Raw genomic sequence first — 21,222 nt, 5'->3', positions numbered from 1 at the left:
AGACTGCATCAATCCTTGCTTAGGTCTTGGACCTGGCACTGGGCAGCTGGACTGCAGGGCCACGCTGCCCACAATGGGTGTCAAACCCAGGGGCTGCATCTTGGACCCCATGAGCTAGGAGCAGCAACTGGGGAGCTGAGAAATCGCAGGATTGGGGCCCATTTACAATGCATTGATCCATATCCAGAAAGAGGGACTGGGACAGGTAGTGACAGCCTGTTCCTATCAAAGCTATGTTCTCCCATCCCTGTTCTCCAGTAACTCTCATTACAGTGACCAGGAACAATAAAGGAAACTTTGGGAGCATGAGTCCTCTCACTCCTACAGTAGCTAGAAGATATAATTTCTTGCTTGTGGCTGCCTAGCTCGCTCAGGGAAGTGATATTCAGCAGTTTAAAAGGGCAAAATTTCTGTCTCAGAAGGCTACGGGGGGACTCTAAAACAAGAATGGGAGAACATTTTTTCACTGCCTTTACTCTCCTTACTAGGAAATGAACAGGCACTCCCTTATGGACAGGTCCTGTTTCAAGTCCTATACCAAAGATGTAATAATCAGCTCTTGGGTCTTGAGAGACCCTAATCCTCATGCATTCAAAAGCACAAGATTTCCAGATGAAGAACTGGGGGTAAAAATTTCTTAACGATCAAAGCTGTTCTAGTGTAATCCTGTGGACTTCATAGATCAAGGTGTCTCCCTGCAGTGCAGGGACATGGACTGAGCTCTCCAGGGCTGGAATATGCACAAAGGTGGACTATTAAGAGCTGACAGGATTTCTGACCCTGCAGTGCTTATCTCTTCTATTAAAAGATGAACCGCAAAGGGCTTCCTAACATTTTGGTGTGTGCCTTTTTCTATTTGCCCACAGTGGATAAATAAGGCTGGAAGCTTAAAGAAAAGCATTATGCTTGTTTTTTATCTGAGAAATATATGGATTGAAAAGTCTTCCCTGGCTGTGCAGGAAAACCTCCTTCTCATTGCAGGAGACAAGTATTTTGTGATTTTTTTTATTATGAATTAGTGATTTGCATTGGTGTCACGCCTAAAACCCCAATTAGAATGGGGTGCTGTTGGGCTAAGCCAGTGATTCTCAACTAGAGAGTTGCCTTGAGATCCTTTCAAGGGTGCCCTGGGGTGCCATGCAGTGTTAGCACTGTTAGATGTGCAAACACGAGTCACAAGATCAACCCAGAGATTTCAAATAGGAACCTGCAGTGTTAAGAACATTTTGACCTGTTGTAGTCCTTCTGAGTCCTTTGCAACATAAAAATCACTCTATTATTTTTCTGTAGCCAAATAATTAGGGAAGACTAAGAACTGGCATTTTCTGAGGGGGTCTGTCTAGCATGACTCAGGTTCAAACCCTGTGAGATCCTGCCTTACAGAAGTCAGTGGGAGTTCTGCTTTCACCCTGAGGGTTGGGAAGTTTGGCTTAGACCCTTGGCATTGACACAGAAAAAGAGGCTAGAGGTGAGAGTGGAAGAAATATGTCAATAATAGCTAAAAAAGTGGAGGAGAGGGGTGAAGAAATTGAGACAGCAGTCAGCAGAAGAAATATGGAGACTGGCAGGGAAAAGAGGGAGGGGGAAGGTGGGGAGAGAAATTCTAATGAGATATGAAGAGATCGTGTGTACTGGATACAAGGCACCACTTGTGCCGGCACAGCTTATCCCTGAGGTCAAGCACAAGCTTTGCTCTAGCTAGAAAACCACATTTTACTTAACAAACAGAATCACCCTTGGAAAAACACAAGGGTTTAAATTACTGGATAACTCAGTCTGTGCTGCTTCCAGAGGAGCAAGAGTTTCAGCTCCATGCACTTTCTGCTGGGCAATAGGGTCCATCAAGGGTCTGCATCCTCCTCCTCCATAAATGGACTTCATTTTAGTTCTCTCCAAAAGCCTCCACCTGTTCTTTTAGGTTGTCAGAGATTCCCTCCCTTCTCAGTGGATCGCTCATGGCAGGAGAAGAGCTGTGTGGTCTGATGTTCACAATGCACGAAGGATTTGGAGTCTCTGTGCTATCTCGTTTACCTGCTGCATTGGCAGAGCTGAGATGCCATGAACCAAGCAGTTTGTGGGCCACATCTCTCATCATACTGTTTTGAATATTCCCATTTAAATTCAGCTTTGTGGTATTTAATGTGTTGTTTGGATGGTCTTTGCTCTGCAGAGTTCTGCAAATACCAACTGCGCCTGGTTCAGGTCTGCCTTGTAGCAAGCCCATGCATTTTATTTGTTCCTGAGAGCTGTGCTTCATTTTGGGAAAGAAACCAAGACAACTTCATAATGTAGCAGGTGACACTTTTTCTGGAGAGGTTTGAATTCCAGTCAATCTTTAGTCTATTACTAAACAACTTTTTTTAATTTCCAAAGCTGTCTTATTTCCATGTTCTGGAGGTGGTCTGGGGAGCGAAGATCAATTCAGAGGTACTGGAGCATGAACTGAGACTATTGATTTGTATATTCCTAGTTTAACAATTTTGCTGGCTTAAGCTTTTTTAAACAAAAACATTTACTCCTTGATGCCACATGTTCCAGTAACAGGTCCTGGGATACTGCCAGGTCCAGTTTTGAGAACATCAACAGTCCGCAGCTGGTAAATTTTAACACGAGATCTGTGAAATCTGTGATTTATAACGAGATTAAAAATAAACCTTCTTCACCAAAACTTCAAGGATGGATAAACTGTACCTGTAATGTATTCTGCTGGCTAAGTTAAATCATCACCATTAGCAAGAGTAAAACAGGTTACTGTATTTCTGCCTAAAATAATTCATTTCTGATGTGTAGCAATCTTCCCCTTTTTGTTAGCCCCATAGATAAGTACAAGAAAAGGTCTATTTTGGTGGAACAGTGTATCAGCTTATCTTTTTATTCTTTGAAATCTCTGGGGCGATTGACCAAAATCCGATTTCCCCATTCCGATTTCAGTCCCGTTCATGTGTTTCCTGCAGGACTTCTATGGCATTATTCTATTTTTTTGGGGTGCAGCAAAATTCTTTGCTATTTTATGTGATTATTCAGCCCACTGCCATTTAAGCAAATGATGCTCATTCTCTTCATTGTAGAGAAGATGTTATCTACTTATTTCCTAAGCCATCACCAGCCAAGGTGGCATTGTACCTCATATTTCAGACCTTGTTGGTCAATAGCTGTGGGCTGGGAGGAGGCAGGGAATGCAATTGCATTTCCCACCTCTGTGATTTGCAAATTAACTTCACCAATCCCATCAGAAGAGATCAACCCTGTGCTTAGATCAACATCACAGAGTACCTCGTTTTATAACATTCAAAAAAATCTGGAAAAGTCCCTTGACAAGTAATGGTCTGTGGATCTCTGGAGATCAGGAACAATATCTTAAAAAAGGAAGGGCAGGTGGAAGAGCAATGTAACTACACAGCAGGATTTAACAGTTGCAGAGGTGGAGACACAAGGGTCGCTCTGTGGAGATGACACTTTCTGCACTTGGGACACAGAATAAAGATCTAATTTCTGCCCTTGAGATAAACAGTGACTTAGTTTGAATAAATTAATTTAGAAAATTGGCTTGTTCTCTAACAAAACTGGTCTATCAAAGTCTCTGCCATTCTCAAATTTGCTGTTCAGGCAGCTGTTTGTATATTTACTCAATTTTATGTTTGTTTTTACTTTTCAGGAACTGGGTCCAAAACCTGTTAAACTTAATGGAAGTTTCCACATTATTTTCACTTGCCTTTAGGTCGGGCCTCAAGAAATTGGTAAGTTAATGTTAAGAATGTTTTCAAAGGGGGTCACTATCATTAGTGACACACAGAGGGTGTAGGCTTCTCTGCCCAGAACTGTCCAGTGTTCAGTCTGCCCTCTACAATTGAATCCAGCTGTCCCATGAGTCACAGCTGTGTATGGTGCTTGTACCATAAGAAAGACCACAACCAATGGCTCCATTATTTTCCCCTTTAAGTTATGTGACCTAAGCACTGATTCCTTGGTCTCTGTAATTTTTGAACCCTGCATCTTTTATCAGCCCTCAAACCTCTGTAGAGATGTAATCCTCTTGATTGAGAGTTATAGTTCAGGGCACCTTGTGAGTGCCACTGAATCCTGCATCCCTGTTCTGTAGCCAGTCTGAAAGATGAAGGATGCATTAGTTGATGTTGAAGGGTTATGCTAGACCATGTTTGGTTGAATATTTATTCTGCTTCCATGGTGAAAGCATTGACACATATCCTGTAAATGATATAGAAGTCATTCTTTAAGAAAGAAAATGTGGGGATAAAAACCTGGGGTGAAATCCTGACTCTGTAGAAACCAGTGGTATCGGCTTCCATTGGACCAGGTTTTCATGCCTACCTAGGGACACTTATGGTAACTAGTATTAAAGTGATGCTTGCTTTCACAGCAGTTGGTACACATGGAAATTATGAAAATATCATACAGAACAGAGATTTACAGGGTGAAATCCCAAATTAAAACAAAAAAGTGAATGCAGCCAAAATCTACTGCCTGCTATTAGCTAAGATCACCATGTGACAAAAGATACCCATTCCTGTTGCTGGTGCTCCTGCCCTAATGAACCGAGCTATTTTGCACAAGGAATAGTACTGACAGGCTCCTCTGTGTGAAGAGGTTGAACTAGTGAACTCCCAGGATGCTCTAGTTCTGCCTCCCTCTTGTCCAGCATTACCCAGTTTGGGGGCTGCATTTACTCTTTAAATGCTCGTGTACACACCTTCTCCCGGAGGCTGCAGCACTTCCTGTCATAGAGAAGTGGGGCTGAAAGGGACCTCAAGAGGTCATCTAGTCCAGCCCTGCTGGAGGTGGGCTCATCCATATCCAAACCATCCTATGCAAATCACTGTCTAACCTCTTAGCTAAATTACACAGTCAACCCTGACACCCAACCCAAGATATGATCCTCTAACCTGCCACAGATAAACTGTCAGTACAGTCCGGTCCCCTGGCAAAGCTTCCATCGCAGAGGCCCAGAGGGCATGTTAACTAGAGATGAGGGGTATACTCAGCCCAGGGGGTCCAATGTCCTACTGCCTTACTCCATTGTTATATCAACATGTCCCTGGATATCATTGGTGTAACAGAAACACAGTGAAGAGTTGAGCCCACTGGGAGAGAAATATTTCTAAGTGTTGTTGCATAGTATGCAACAAGTGCTCTGTTATTCATTCACTCTTTGTATTTTGATATATGCCCCCCTTGGTTTCATTACTCTAGCAGAATGATGTCAAAATGGAAATCCAATCACAGTGATGCTCATGCAGTAGAACAGATGAAATGGAAGGTAAAATGGAGATTAAAGGCCTGGGGACGTGCAGTGTCCTAAGAGCTGCTGAGTTCTCTCACCTCCCCGTGAGCAGGATACTCAGTAGGAGTTAAACTAAGTGTTCGGCACTTTCCAGGAGACATTCAGCACTAGGCAATATGGGGCCCTAAAATATCAGGAAGCAATTTCCAAAACAAATGCACATAAAGGTAAAGCCACTTAAGGTGTGTTTGGCTTAGAAAAAGTAGTTAGGGATCGTTAATAGTGGACATCCCCCTATGCTGCCTCTGTGTCACCTACATGGGTGGAATGACAGAGGGCCAGTTACTTACAGCCCCATACAAAGCCTGAAGTAGAGGTAGAGTAATATATTTACATACTTATTTGTTAACTTGGACTTGTTTTTCTAATCTAGACAGCCATGAAAGGGGTGACTGTTTATTGGAACAGCCACCAGGGATCTCCTTTAATTTAAGATAGTGAATGACAATGACAGTTGTTAACATGTGACATTATTACCAAAATAATAATAATAATAATAATGTAATGAATTAAGATGCCTGAGTCAAATGCCAAAGAGTTAGATGTGGTTTAATAAGATGCTAAGTTTGTGTGAAATCTTAGATACCAATCTATTAAATCCTGAAGTTGCCAAATAAAGACGAGGGCCTCAGTCTGACACTTTTACTCACAATGGCTGCATCTACATGAGATGCTGACTTCGCAATAGCTCATTACTGTGCGGGCCGGGGGCGAGCCGGGCCCGTCTTTGCGCATGCGGGCTGTGGCCAGCAGCCCGGGCACGCGGGGCCGGAGGAAACTGCGTGGCGGCAAGGTACGCATGGGCTAGAATTAGTCACAGAGGCGTAATGGTTGATTGAAAGATTATTTACTTACACCCAAGATGGTTGCGGTGTAGGCTGGACAGTTTCCAGGTGCAGCTCTGCTTAAATCCTTGTTGGAGGACTACGACAAATTCAGTCCTTTGGCCCCCGGAGTTGTTAAGGCTCCGCGGGTTCAGCAATTCTTTCCCACGGAGTTGTCGAAGCTCCATGGGCTCTGTTCGGTTCTCAGGCCCCGGAGTTGTTAAGGCTCTGTGGGTTCAAAAATTGAGCATATAGGAAAGGGATACGTCTAGGATTGCGCTCGGCGATGGGGAGATGCCAGAGGCTGTTTAGACCTCTGTTGCCTGCTTAAGAAATGCGTTGGGTCCGTGAGGATCCGCAGCGCTTAGAGATCTTCATGCTCTTTATGTGATTTCTCTCCAAGTGATTTCTCTCCAACTTGGGCGGAAGCCACCCAAGCCCTTTATACGGCTAGCAAGCCAATCGCTAGCCGTTATGTATGCATATATTAGAGTTGCCCAATAATGTGGCACAAACTCTTATACAAATGGTGGGAACTCCTTTGCACCGTGCATCTCCAAGATGCAAAAGAAATGCACCATGCAAAGAAGCTGCAAATTTGGCGGGAAATTCCCCGTTGCACCGGAGTTCTCTCCCACAGCAGAAAATTCCACTGTGCAAGGAAGCTGCAATTTTAGCAGGAACATAATTTAGCGTTGCCGAAGCACACACAAACAAAAACTCACAACTTTGGGTTGTGACAATTACTACTGCACAGTAGCATCGTATGGCATGAAGCATGATGTGACACTATTGGACAACAGTAATGAGCTACTGCACAGTCAGCATCACAAAAAAGCCATTCAGCAATGCTATTGCGCAGTAACTCCAGTTACAGTCAGTTAGTAGTTATTTATACAATGATATAATAAATGTCTGCGCAGTAACAATTGTGCAGTCAGCGTCTCATGTAGACATAGCCAATAAGTAGCACTTTGCCCTGCGAGCAGCCAAATGAACTTCCTACAGAGTGATGTTTTGCAAAGCACAGCAGAATCTGGCACATCAAACCCTTTGCACAGGGTTGAGAGAAATGGGAACTACCAGTAAATGTTGAATATACTATTACATTTGCATGCATCTGAAGTAGGTGGCTTATAAGGAAGTCAGTGAGTTTAGCAAGAAATAAAAAGGAGACAGTCAAAGGGGTGAAAGAGGTTTGCAGAAAAGCTAACATGATTTCCCTGCTGGTCCCCACCATGGAGGACAGAGGAAACACTTGACCTAGGGTTAATCCTCACAAGTGTTGAAGGCAAGGCAGTGTTAGATACAGATAAGTTGAAAAACCCAGCAAAAAAAGCAATGATGCAATTATTTAAAGAACTAAGTTGCAAATATACCCCCGGCATTGGGTAGCACTCCCCTGGGAGTATGGCATGAAAGAAGAAAATATCAAAGTAGCCAAGCTTTGAAAATACAAACCAAAATAGCTAAGCTATGAAAATTGCATAATGTAGCACTAAAAAGACCTACTGTGCTGAGAACTGGAGGGTGGCCATGGCTGTACCTACTTACATTAAAAAAATAAGTACCATAAGTGATTCCTCAACTTATAAATTTCTCAGCCTTCAAAGAAACACAGTGGGAAAAATTATGACAAATGTTAGGTTCCAGCCAACACAGTTTCTGTAAACGGCAATCACTCTGTCTCTTCTGCCACAATTCTTTGAAAGAGTTAACAACATAGTGGATAAATGAGAACCCAGTGGACTTTCAAAAGGCTTTTGATAAAGCTTCACACAAGAGGCTATTGAGGAAACTTGGCAACCAGGGGGTGAAAGGTAAAGTCCTGTCATGGATTAAAAACTGGTAAAGAGATAAGAAGCAAAGAGTTGAAACAAATGACCAATTCTTAGCAGGGAAAGAGATTAATAGTGCATTACTCCAGAGACAAGAATTAAAAGTAGTGCTGTTTATGTTTATTAATGGCTAGCTCGGAGGCAAAATATCAGAATGATTCAACATTAATCAAGATGGCCAAGAGTAAGGGGGTCCAATTCTGAGCGGGAACTGAGAGCACTCAATATGTCTTAGGCAGCACTTTACTGAAGGGGCCCTAAACTAGGAAATGGGATGAGATGCTGGCAAATGAATCTCTTTGTAGACAAAAACAAAGTTGTTTGGTCAAAGGAACTATGGCAGTTTACTCGAGTTAAGGAACCCCCAGGATCCTGTGTGGGCACCTCCGTGAAGATGGCTCCGGCCTGTGCAGAAATGAGTAAAAGAAGCTGTAATACTAAGATAACATCCCATAGTGAGGCAACCTTATAGGACAGCAATGGCAGGATTCTGAAAAATATTCCATTATTAAATAACAGGGTGCTCAACCCACAGCCCACAGGCCAGATCCGGCCCCCAGGACCTTGTCATCTGGCCCATTAGGTTTCCATGGGTCCATGGGGAGCCCTATTGGCGCTGGCCCTTCAAGAAAGATCCAGTGTGCAGGGCAGTATGGAGGGCCCAATCCCTGCATGTGGGACTAGGTGGAGGTGGTGTCGGGTCCCAGAACTCAATCCCTACACACAGGACTGGACAGAGGTGGTGCAGGGTCCTGGTACCCTGATTGCAGTGTATGGAGCTAGGCCGGGCAGAGGCTGTGTGGGGTCCTGGGGCCCTAGTGCCTGCACGTGGGATTAAGTGGAGGCCCTGATCCTAGCATGAAGGGCTGGGTGGGGGAAACACCATCTGGATCTGGGCATGTGGGTCCAATTCTGGGGTGCAGGGTACAATCCAGCCCACAGACAGGCCCTGTGCTACTCGTTTAGCCTGCAGGGCCAAAAGGTTGAGCACTGCTGCTATATAACATGGAAGCATAGTCTCATCTTCTGGGGTCAGCTTCTATAAAATGAGCAAGTGCAACTCTTCACTGTCCTGACTGGCATGGCCTTGGCTGAATTTGGCCCCTCATCTTGAAGAAGACAACATAAATTGAGAAGGTGCAGAGAAGGCCAATACACGTGACTATAGGAACAGGTGGGTGAACAATCTCTCTTCGGAGCAGTATAAAAAGACTGCTTAGTACAGACAGGCAGAGAGAAAGAATACATTAAACATAGGATGGCACAGAGAGGAGCAAATGTCCATTCCTATTTATCCTTTCCCATGATACAAGATCTAGACACTATTCTAAAGTTAAAGGCAAAACCTGCAAAGTCCTTATTTACACTTCTATTTAGAAAAATGCAAGTACCCATTTGCATTGTGGTTAACCATATTTTATGCATTTAACCACTTGCTAGCAAATAGTTTAGTGAGATTCAAGGAAGAATTAGATATTCACCTAAATGGAAGTAGCATATATGGTTACAAGATGAAATAATAGGAGCTATTTTTCTTCATGATTCAAGGCAGAAGAAGATAACTGGGGTACGAAGAGATTTATTCCCAAGGCATGGCGTATTGGTGGGAAGTTCAACAGAGCTATATGTTTTCTTCTGAAGTATCGTTCATCAGGGAAAACATATTAAATAAGATAGATCGTTGGATTTGCTGACATAAAATAATAAATAACTAATACAAATCCCTTGCTATTCTGTAATACCTTCCATTAGGAATCTGAATATGATTGGAAAACATTCATGAAGCAAGTATCACCCCATCTCTTAAGTATGAATCTTCTTGTCCCTGTTTTCCACATGGGAAAAAATGTAGCATAGAGGGCATGTCTACATGTGCATTAATGTGCTGTGGTTACTGCACATTAAGTTTAATACCTGTAACAACAGATACTAACTAAATGCGCAGTAACCGGCGCTACTGAGCAGTTGTGCCAGCACATGCCTTTTTAGTGAGGCTAATGCACAGTAGACTAATTCGCCGGCACATTAGCACAATAGCACAGTTTTTGCCGTGACACGCTAATGTGCCGTCAAATTAGTCTACTGTGCATTTAGCATCTCATGTTGGCATGCCAAGAAATATTACCATATATAACTTGGCAAAACTCTCATACTCAGTTAGCAGCAGAACAAGAACCAGACCTGAAAACGCCTGAGTTTTACTCCAGCGCTCAGGTAAAACAAACCTCATGCTCCTTTGAAAATGCAAGATGTAATTCATCTTTTGTGCAAATAAAACTGCTTAAATGCCTGGGCATTATAGCACCTTAAATGGGTAAGAAAAATAACAGGGCAGTGTAGAGCCGCTGCTGGCTGAACAGAGGGAGAACACATAAATAAATCAATCTAGATCAAATCTATTGCAGCTAAATGAAAATGGAATTGTCAAAATCAATTTCCTAACAGAAAGGGGAGGGAATTTCAACATGCCTTTCACCTGCACTGCATTTTCACTGGGTTTTGCTGTTTCATGCAGGAGTCCCATGGAGTACACATTTGTTCCTCCCCGTGCCCTCCAATCAGTGTTCTTCCTTACTTAAACCTGCCTGAACTTTATGCTGGATGGAAAACAGAGCAAAGCACTGGTTAGAGCAGGGGTGGGCAATTATTTTGAGTGGAGGGCTGCTCACTGAGTTTTGGCAAGCCATCGAGGGCCATCTGACAGGCAGCCAGAGGCAGATAAATATTAATTTTCTAAAATTTTTAGGGGCCCCGCGGGCCAGATAGAATGGCCTGCTGGGTCGCGTTCTGCCCATGGGCCACATTTTGCACCCCCTGGGTTAGAGGGAACAGAGCAGGCCTCACAACCCATAACATAAGATTAATTCTCTTTTAGAAGGAATTAATCTTTGGATGCTAGAAGATTATTTGGAAAGATCTTTGACTCTCCTCATGACAGCACAGGAGTTAAGTAAATAGGCATAGCCAATCAGGTAGCTCCCTGGGCTCAATGCTTTTCTTGCTGAATTCTATAAAATATCCCAGGCAAATTGGTTGTTACTTTGATCAAATTGATTCCCCTTATGACTAAAGCCTTTTAGCAATGATCATTATGCATGCTGCAGAAGCTTAACAAACAATGATAATGATCACTGATAGAGCAACCTTGGTTTGATCAGCATTAGATTGACAACCAAAAAGGCAAATGGATTAATTTCTGACACACGCATAAGTCCCTTTCTGTGATTTCTAACATCACAATAAGACCATAAAAGATGTTCCCAGAAGATCACTGAGGGAGCCCCTGATAAAAAGGAAGCGTACTGCTTGCACAGGGCTTGGATAACTAGCCCCTATAGCTCTCAGTAGTTATCAGTGTTATTGGGTGCGATTTTCAAGACACTCAAAACTGGCTTAACTCGGTTCACACTGAGGTGAGTGTAAAACTCCCATTGACTTTAGTAGGAGCAAAATCCCGGATGATTGGAAAAGGGCAAACATATAGTGCCCATTTTAAGAAAGGGAAAAAGGAGGATCCAGGGAACTACAGACCAGTCAGCCTCACTTCAGTCCCTGCAAAAATCATGGAGCAGATCCTCAAGGAATCCATTTCTAAGCACTTGGAGGAGAAAAGGGTGATCAGGAACAGTCAGCATGGATTCACCAAGAGCAAGTCATGCCTGACCAACCTGATTGCCTTCTGTGATGAGATGACTGGCTCTGTGGATGCGGGGAAACCAGTGTCTGTGGTGTACCTTGATTTTAGCAAGGCTTTTGCTACTGTTTCCCACAACATTCCCATGGGCAAGCTAAGGGAGTATGGGCTGGATGAGTGGACTGTAAGGTGGGTAGAAAACTGGCTGAAGCATTGGGCTCAGAGAGTAGTAATCAATGGCTCTATGTCTAGTTGGAAGCTGGTATCAAGTGGAGTGCCCCAGGGGTCGGTCCTGGGGCCAATTTTGTTCAATGTCTTCATCAATGACCTGGAAGATGGTATAGAGGGCACCCTCAGCAAGTTTCCAGATGACATCAAGCTGAGAGTAGTAGATAAGCTGGAGGGTAGGGCTAGGGTTCAGAGTGACCTAGACAAAGTGGATGATTGGGCCAAAAGGAATCACATGAGGTCCAACAAGGACAAGTGCAAAGTCCTGCACTTAGGACAGAACAATCCCATGCACCGGTACAGGCTGGGGGCCGACTGGCTGGGCAGCAGCTCTGCAGAAAAGGACCTGGGGTTTACAGTGGACAATAAGCTGAATATGTGAAAGCAGTGTGCCCTTGTTGCCAAGAAGGCTGAAGGCATACTGGGCTGCATTGGTAGGTGTGTTGCCAGTAAGTCAAGGGAAGTGATTCTTTCTCTCTATTCAGCACTGGTGAGGCCACATCTGCAGTACTGTGTTCAGTTTTGGGGCCCCCACTACAGAAAAGATGTAGACAAATTGCAGAGGGTCCAGTGGAGGACATCGAAAATGGGGAGTGGGCTGGGGGACGAGACTTATGAGGAAAGACTGAGGGAACTTATTTAGTCTAGAGTAGAGAAGACTGAGAGGGGATTTAATAGCAGCCTTCAAGTACCTGAAGGGGGAGTTGAAAGTGGATGGAGCTAGACTGTTCTCAGTGGTGGTAGATGATAGTGTCATGACCCAAAGGTCTGATTTTTTGTGTGTGCTTCGGCACTAAGAATTATCCCCGTGGGTTTACAGCTTCATTGCACGGAGGAGTTCTGCTGCGCAGAGAACCTGCGTGCAGGGAAGTGTTCCCACCACTTTGCAGCTGTCTTTGCAGGGTGCATTTTCCTTTGCAACACAGAAATGCATGGTGCAAAGAGTTCCCGCTCGTCGTATGCAAATTCGTGCCCCGCAATTGGCTAGTGCTAAATTATTCACACGTGGCGGCTAGCGATTGGCCTGCTAGCCGTATAAGAGGCTTGAGAAGTTTCCGCCCAAGCCGAAGAGGACTCCGCATCCATCTCGTGGGGACTCTGGGTGTGCGTGGCAGGGTAATAGAAACCCTGTGTGTTGCCCGGAGGAGTTTGGCGGCCTGATCCACTGCCCACCTCTTCCCGTCTTCGAACAGAGCCTACTATAAGACGTACCGATGAGTTTTATGTGCACTTGTCCTGGACATCCGGAGTTCTGTCTGCGTGGAGCCTAGCAAACTCCATGTGATTGTTCGTGTTTTGTCTGCGTGGAGCCTAGCAAACTCCACGTGTGTTCGTGTTTTCTGTTGTAACCGCAACTCAAGCAAGTTCTCAGCCTGCACCGCGACCATCTCGGTGTAAGTAAACAATCTTAAAATCAACCGTTATGTGTCTGTGCCTAATTCTAGCTCGGCAACCTCCCTCTCCGACCCGGCCTGCCCGGGCTGCCGGCCACAGCCCGCGAGCAGAGCGACGAAAAGGGCCCGGGGCCTGACACGGCCCGCACAGATAGAACAAGGAGCAACAGTCTCAGGTTGCAGGAAGGGAAGTTTAGGTTAGATATTAGGAAGAATTTTCTCTCCAGGAGGGTAGTAAAACACTGAAACAGGTTACTCAGAAAGGTGGTAGAAGCTCCATCCTTGGAGGTTTTCAAGACCTGGCTAGGACAAGCTTTGGCTGGGATGATCTAGTTGGGGATGGTCCTGCTTTGAGCAGGGGGTTAGACTTGATGACCTCCTGAGGTCCCTTCCCACCCTAACTTTTTATGATTCTATGAAAGTTAGGCCTATTCTAACTGATTATAACAATACCTATCATGCCAGTCATGACAGTATAATCTCTGTATAAAAGTTATCAGATTCACCCAAAGAACCTTGTCTACCTAATCTCTGTAAGGGTATTTTGGCAAGCAGGCTCAACATGCATAAAAACACACTGGAAAATCAGCACCTATAAGGTGCACCCTGCAGATCTCAATTCTGGATTACATCAGAATGAACATCAGGTACCATGTGTCTTGTTCTTCCCAGGAATAGTTCAGAGACAATCTAGTCATTCTGAATGGAATGGCTTAACAAAAAGGGGCTTAGTTAATAATATGAATTACAGCCTCCTTTTCCTGACTCTCAATTTAAGTCTCAGCTGGAACGCACACAGCGTGTATCTACATATGCAATTAACGAGAAGCAATACTCCGGAACATATTGCACCAGAGTTTATTGCTCCCAGGAGCGCTGTTTGAATATGTGTCCAGGACCGCAGCATGTTGAGCTGGGTTGGAGCAGCCCTGGCTGGCATAGGATCTCGGGGGTCAGCCTGCCAACCCAGGGCTACCCTGACCCAGCTCAACCTGCTGTGGAGGGGCTGGCTGAGGTATAAGGGTACTCCAGTGCAGGAGCTAGCTGACAGGCAGCCCCCATACTGAAGGACCCTCACGTCCCAGTTAGCCCCATCAGTGTCTACATGTGCATTGCTGTGCATGAAAAAAATTCTGCAGCAGGAGAGACCTTGTATTTACAAATACTAACCTGCTGTGGAGTTTATTAGTTTCCTGCAGCCTAATAGGGTTGCATGTGTAGACTCAGAGACATTTACTGTGAAGCTAATTAGGCAACTGCAGTAAACCTCTCTTATAGACACACCCACACATTTCTAACCTCTCAGCACTTACCATGAAAAAAACATTTACATAGAGTTAAACTTTTGGGCCATGATATGCAAAATCCTTAGTGTAGGTGGTAACAACTAGCTTTGTATGAAAAAGTAATTTTTTGCTTACTGGAAGAACCAAAAATTAATAATATAAAAGACATCCTCCAAGCTCAAAGGGAAGTAATCCCTACATGAATCAAAGAGGGCAAGCGGGGGCAAAGGCCCCCATGGCTCACCAAAAGCATCCGGGAATGTCTCCAAACAAAAAAGGAGGCGTACACCCGTTGGAAGGGAGGGACCATCACAAGAGAGGACTATACCTCGGTAGCTTGGGAATGTACGGGGGAGGTCAGGAAGGCCAAGGCGGAAATAGAGCTGGGACTAGCAACCCAGATCAAGGACAACAATAAGTCCTTTTTCAAATACATAGGGGGGCAAAAGAAGGTGCCAAGTAACGTGGGGCCTCTGCAGGACACGCTAGGAAATCTGGTCATCTCACCTGACGGTAAAGCTGACATATTCAACAATTTCTTTGCCTCCATATTTCTGAGGAGGGACCCGGATATCTCCCCTCCTTGCCCCCCCGAGAGCCCTGTGGGTGGCACACCCAGGCCTACGGTTAATGAGGACCTTGTCAGGGAACTTCTGGAGGGACTAGATGTATTTAAATCTGCAGGTCCTGATGATCTCCACCCCAGAGCGCTGAAGGAACTAGCAGGGGTCATTGCAGGACCTCTGGCACAGCTCTACAAGCACTCATGGCGCTCGGGCGATGTGCCAGAGGACTGGAAAAGGGCCAATGTGGTCCCCATCTTCAAAAAAGGGAGGAAGGAGGACCCAGGAAACTATGGGCCCATGAGTCTTACCTTGGTCCTGGGGAAGCTTTTCAAAAGAATTATCCTGGCACATGTCCAGCAAGGGCCAGCAGGGGAGGTATGCTCAGGGGCAACCAGCATGGGTTCATTAGGGGCAGGTCTTGTTAAACCAACCTGGTGGCCTTCTACGACCAGGTCACCAAGTCCTTGGATGCAGATGTCACAGTGGATATAGTCTTTCTGGACTTCAGGAAGGCCTTGGACATGGTCTCTCACCCCATTCTCAGTAAGATACTAGGAGACAGTGGTGTTGATGCCTACACGGTCAGATGGGTCACTAACTGGCTGGAGGGCCACACCCAGAGGGTGGTGGTGGACGGGTCCTATTCGACCTGGAGGGATGTGGGTAGTGGGGTTCCCCAGGGCTCGGTCCTTGGGCCTGCACTGTTCAACATCTTCATCAGTGACTTGGGCGAGGGGGTAGAAAGCACCCTGTTCAAGTTTGCAGATGACACTAAGATGTGGGGTGAAGTGGGTACGCTAGTAGGAAGGAACAGGCTGCAAGTGGATCTAGACAGGTTACAGGGGTGGGCCGATGAGAACAGGATGGGGTTCAACACTGACAAGTGCAGGGTGCTGCACCTGGGGAGGAAGAACCAGCGGCACCCTACAGGCTGGGGAACTCCCTTCTCACCAGTGTTGAGACAGAAAAGGATCTTGGAGTCATCATTGATGCCACAATGAACATGGGCTGACAGTGTGGGGACGCAGTCAGAAAGGCCAACTGCACCTTGTCATGCATCCACAGATGCATCTCAAGCAGGGCCAAGGAGGTGATCCTCCCCCTCTATGTGACACTGGTCAGGCCGCAGTTGGAGTACTGCGTCCAGTTCTGGGCACCGCACTTCAGGAGGGATGTGGACAACATGGAAAGGGTCCAGAGGAGGGCCACTCGCATGATCAGGGGGCAGCAGGGCAGGCCCTACGAGGACAGGCTAAGGGACCTGAACCTGTTAAGCCTACAAAAGAGAAGGCTGAGAGGGGATCTAGTGGCAGTCTACAAACTAGTCAGGGGGGACCAGCAGGCATTGGGAGAGTCCCTGTTCCCCTGAGCAATCCCGGGAGTTACAAGAAACAACGGACACAAGCTAGCAGAGGGTAGCTTCAAGCTAGATATTAGGGAGCGCTATTTCACTGTCAGGGCGGCTAGGACCTGGAACCAACTTCCAAAAGAAGTGGTGCTCTCTCCTACCCTGGGGGTCTTTAAAAGGAGGCTGGACGAATATCTGGCCAGGTTCGTTTGACCCCCCATTACTCTTTCCTGCCATGGCAGGGGGTCGGACTAGATGATCTCCTGGGGTCCCTTTCGACCCTACCAACTATGAAACTATGAAACATTTCAAGTAAACACACACACACAAAAGATATTTGCACTAAAATGAACCTTCCCTCCAAAGAAATGTCATTCAGGTGGAACGAAGGAAAATGTTTCCTTCAACCAGAGATCAATTTTGTTTAATTAAAAATAAATTTAGTTAAATTTGATGACCTCATGGCTATGGACACAGGCAAAAGCTTTGTCTTCATACAACTGGACCTACTACAGTCTTTGAGACAGTGAACCACAAGGTATAACTAGCATGTCTACAAGATACAGTAATAGGAGCTAGCTCATCATTAAAGGGTCTCCAATCTTATCTGACCAGCAGAACTAAGAGATGCTTCTTTTGCTTACATGTCCATATTTGTTAGCAGTTAAACAACTTTATTTTTGAGTTCCCACCGCATGTCCCTGTGTGTACATGGTAGTCCTGTAGATGTGTTGGTCTTGACTTTCTTATTTTATTCCAGCACCCCCTCTTTCAACACTTTGGTCCTTGGCAATACCTGATTTTTATTGCCGGGAAAGACTAGGTATATGTCCAACATCTTCTGTGTTGAAGACCCATCTAAAGAAATCATTTAGTCTCAGTAGATATTTTCATGCCTTTGGATGCTGCAATATCAGTTCTCTGAGTCTATCTTTGTTATTCTCATTTGCTCTTATATTTTCTAAGTTCCAATTAATATGGTACCTGCCATAGATTCAAGTGTCTTTCTGCCAGCCCCACTTGGGTTTGATTCCTACTTTATGGCAGATGCCTCTTTGGTTCAGCTATCCTAATAAACCTTACTATTTAACCATACTAGGGTTTTTTAGGTCTCCATGGGTGCATCTACACGTTCATTAATCTGCCATAGTTACTGTGCTTTTAGTTTAGTACTTCCTTAATGAAGTACTGACTGAATGTGCAGTAACTACATTTACTGCACAGTAGTGCCGGTATGTTTTTTTTTGTGACTGTTATTGTACAGTAGCTTAATAACATTGCACAGTAGCTTAATAGCACAGGTTTTGACTGGCATGCTACTGTGCAGTGCTGTTAGGCTACCGCACAGTAAGCGTCTCATGTACACGCACCCCCTGTCACCTGTTCCTGTTAGGGATATACCTGCCTTCTGTGACTCGAACACACTATGCTTAAGTAAGCACTACAGTGAGCTTAAGAATGAAACCATGAATGTATCAACGTCAATAGGAATGTTACTATTGTTTTCAGCAGTCACACTGTCATCTGAAGGATTTGAATTTATTAATTTTTGCTTTCCCCTTCTGTGAAGTTAGTGCCCCAGTGCGATTTTTAGTATTACCTTTTTCTCCAAAATGATCTGTGATGATTTCCACTGTAGGATCAGGTTTTACAGGTAATTAGGTGTTGGAAGATACAGCTGGATGCCTGAGGCCCTTTCTACATGTGTAGGGCACAATGGGATCTAATGCACGATCCACACAACTGTGCCTCCTGCCATGCTACATGTGGCCTCATTATGTCCCATCATGCCTTACTGCCCATGCAGGGGCACCCTCATGGCTAAGGAATGCAGCTGCTGTGTTCCCCCAGCCCCAGGGGCACCACACACCCCTGGGGCTGAGCCATTGCATCCCACAGCTGCCAGGACTCAGAATCTGCAGCTATGGGACTTTGGGTCCCAGCAGCCGTAGGGTGCTGCCAGGACCCAGAGTCAGAAGCTACTGGGGCTGAGAGTCCCCTCAGTTGCAGGACTTCTAGCCTCAGCTGGGCTTGGTGCACCCCTGCAGCTGATGGGGCTCCCAGCTGAAAGGGCTCCCACTACAGGGGAGACCCAGATACACATGCAAATTAGAACTGGATAGCAACCAGCTATAAAGTTAGTACATTTTTTTTAGGTCAAATTTTATAGCTGGTAAGGGCTTTTTCTGGAATGATAGGTACTTTGCATGCGTAGGTGGTGTCAAAGTAATTGCATAATTAACCAGTTAATTGCATGATACGTATAATGTGTAGAGAGGGCCTAATAGAATCTTCCCAAATGTCTGGACAGAGTAGGTGTCAAATCCAGTGAAGTTAAGAACTTAACTTCTGTTGGAGTAAAACTCTCATCTTTAAATGCCTATACACTGTTGAAAAATCTGCTTCTCATCAGCTAATTGCTCCTTGAACCCACTCCTGTGGGTTCATAGTTCAGGCTAAGTCAAAAAAGCTTCTCTTTTTGTCTTAAATGACTGCTTGGAACAGTTATAGAAGGTGTCAAGAAACTGCTTCCCTAAAGCTTGTCCCAATGTAACATTTAATCAGTTTAGACCCAGGCACTTGGAATCAGCCATTATTCCCAGTTTATCAAACTGAATTGCCTCTTTGAATCCTTAAATACTGTTCAGTCCATAGTCTTTTTCTTCTCTGGGGATGTATCTGTATTTGCATTTGATCCAGGACCAGTTTACTTGAGAGTAAACTTTACTTGCAAGTAAATGCTTCTGGGCAAGTGCCTACATGTGCAGGGATGTGAAAGCAGTCTTAGCAGCAAGACTGCTCCCACATCCTGCAGCCCGGGATTGGTCTCCTGCCACCACCAGGGTGAGCTCAAGTCTCTGGCTGCACCTGTCAGCATCTGACAGACATCTTTTCAAGGCAGTGCTGCCCCCTGGCCAGCTGCTTTTGTGAATGGGAGCAGCATGCAGAGGCTGGGGCCAGCATGCAGCAGATCTCTCACCGCAGCCTCTGCCTTGCCACACCATGGCTGCTCTAGCCTCTGCCTCTGGTAGCAACACCCAGCACTTCAGGCTCCTGCTGTCCATGGTGCTGGCCCTGCTGGCCCCAGTGGGCCTCTGCCGCTGAGGCCCTGGACAATCTTCACACCTGCTAGTGGGGGCCAGGACACAGGGTGTGAGAGGCACTGCCTGACCACCTCCTTCTGCACTCCCCGCTCCCACTGGGACAGCCACCCACTCCACCACCCATCTCAAGCACCATGCTCACTGTGGACAGTTCTCAGAAAAGCACTTTATTGCCCTCACAACAAACAGAATTCCCCTTCTCCCCTCCCTTTCCAACACTGGACCCCTTTCCACCACCCATAAAACTATTTACAAGTGAACTGCTGTGGTTGTGTGCATGCCATCTTGGGGCAGGTGGCCATGGGGTGAGGGTGCCTCAGGGGAAGAGCCCAGGAACAGGCGGCCAGCACCCTGGACTCTGGTTGATCCCTTGTGGTTGCACACACTGCAGCAAGCCTGATGGGTGAGAAGCTTGCCCATGGGTGATGGTGGCTCCCTCTCTGGCAGCCAGTGGCCAGGGCCAGCAGGGCCAGTGCATGGTCCTGGCCCCACTGCAGGCAGCTCTGGCTCTGTGCCTCTGCTGAGCCGGGGTGAGCAGCAGGCCTAGGCCCAGGTGAGGGGGCTGGGTGGTGGGGGACCCAGGGCAGGGGCGGAGGCAGGGGTTCTTGGTCAGTGGAGGTGGCACTGGACCTCTGCCTAGGTCCACATGGGGGCCTGCTGCTGGGTGGCAGGCAGCTGCCAGAGTGTAGGTGGGGCTAGGGTCAGGGGCTGGGCAGAAGGAGGCATGAAGGTGACCACCAGGCTAGGATGGTGTCCAGCACCTGGCTTTTATCCTTTGTGGCCTCCACTGCCCTGGCCATGAGTGTGCCTTGCTCCATGCAGTCTCCCACCAGGGTCAGGAAGCTGAGCCCTAAATTCCCTGTCCGCCCAGTCCTGCGCATCCTTGTGGAATATGTGTTGTCCTCCTCCCACCACCTGTCATGCCGGGCAACATTCTCCACCCACCATGCCCATACCTCTACCATCCAGTCCTTCAGGAGGAGGGTCCAGTCTCAGGTCATCCTTCTGAAGAGCTGTCACATCTGCAGGGCCCCGGCCATGGGTGGCAGCAACCCTGAGGCCATACCCCAGCTGCCAACAGCAGCCTCTTCCCCACATGCAGCTGCAGGGACTGCAGAGCCATGAGAAAGGAGATGTTTGTGAGAGTTTGCAACATTTCTGAGATAAGATCCTCTGTACCAGAGGCCTGTGTGCTGCCCAACCCAAGATCAGGGGTCAAGTGTGCAGGGGTTCCCATGGACCATAGTAAGTCAGCCAGGCAGTCCCAGGCCCAGGTGGCCAAGCCCCCCATTTCTACTCACTCCCCAGGGGCCCACAGGCTGCTAGGCGCTGACTGCAAATAGCCTGACTCCCCTGCCCCACTTCCCAGGCTAGGCCAAGCCAGGCTTCCAGCAACACCTGCTGCCATGGCTCCAGACCCTGCTGCTCCCCTTTTTCCTCCTGTAGTCCACCCTATCTCCTGTGCTGCTTCCAAATCCACAGCACCTAGGCAAGGGGGGCGGGGGCTGTAGGGCTTCCAGATGAGAGGTATGTGAAGCTGCCTGCACCACCACCTTCCCTATAGGGGGCCTCTCCAGGGAAGTGCCCCAGGGCCAGCCCCCGCCACCACATCAGTGCTGTTCCCTGAGTGTGCCCCTGCTGTGCGTGTCCCAGAGGCTGTGCAAAGAGCTGTTTGCACAGACTGAGGGGTGCCCAACCTAC

Source organism: Alligator mississippiensis, chromosome 2, assembly GCF_030867095.1.
Source record: "Alligator mississippiensis isolate rAllMis1 chromosome 2, rAllMis1, whole genome shotgun sequence".
Classification (NCBI taxonomy): domain Eukaryota; kingdom Metazoa; phylum Chordata; order Crocodylia; family Alligatoridae; genus Alligator; species Alligator mississippiensis.
Note: the sequence above shows the minus strand (reverse complement) of the source record.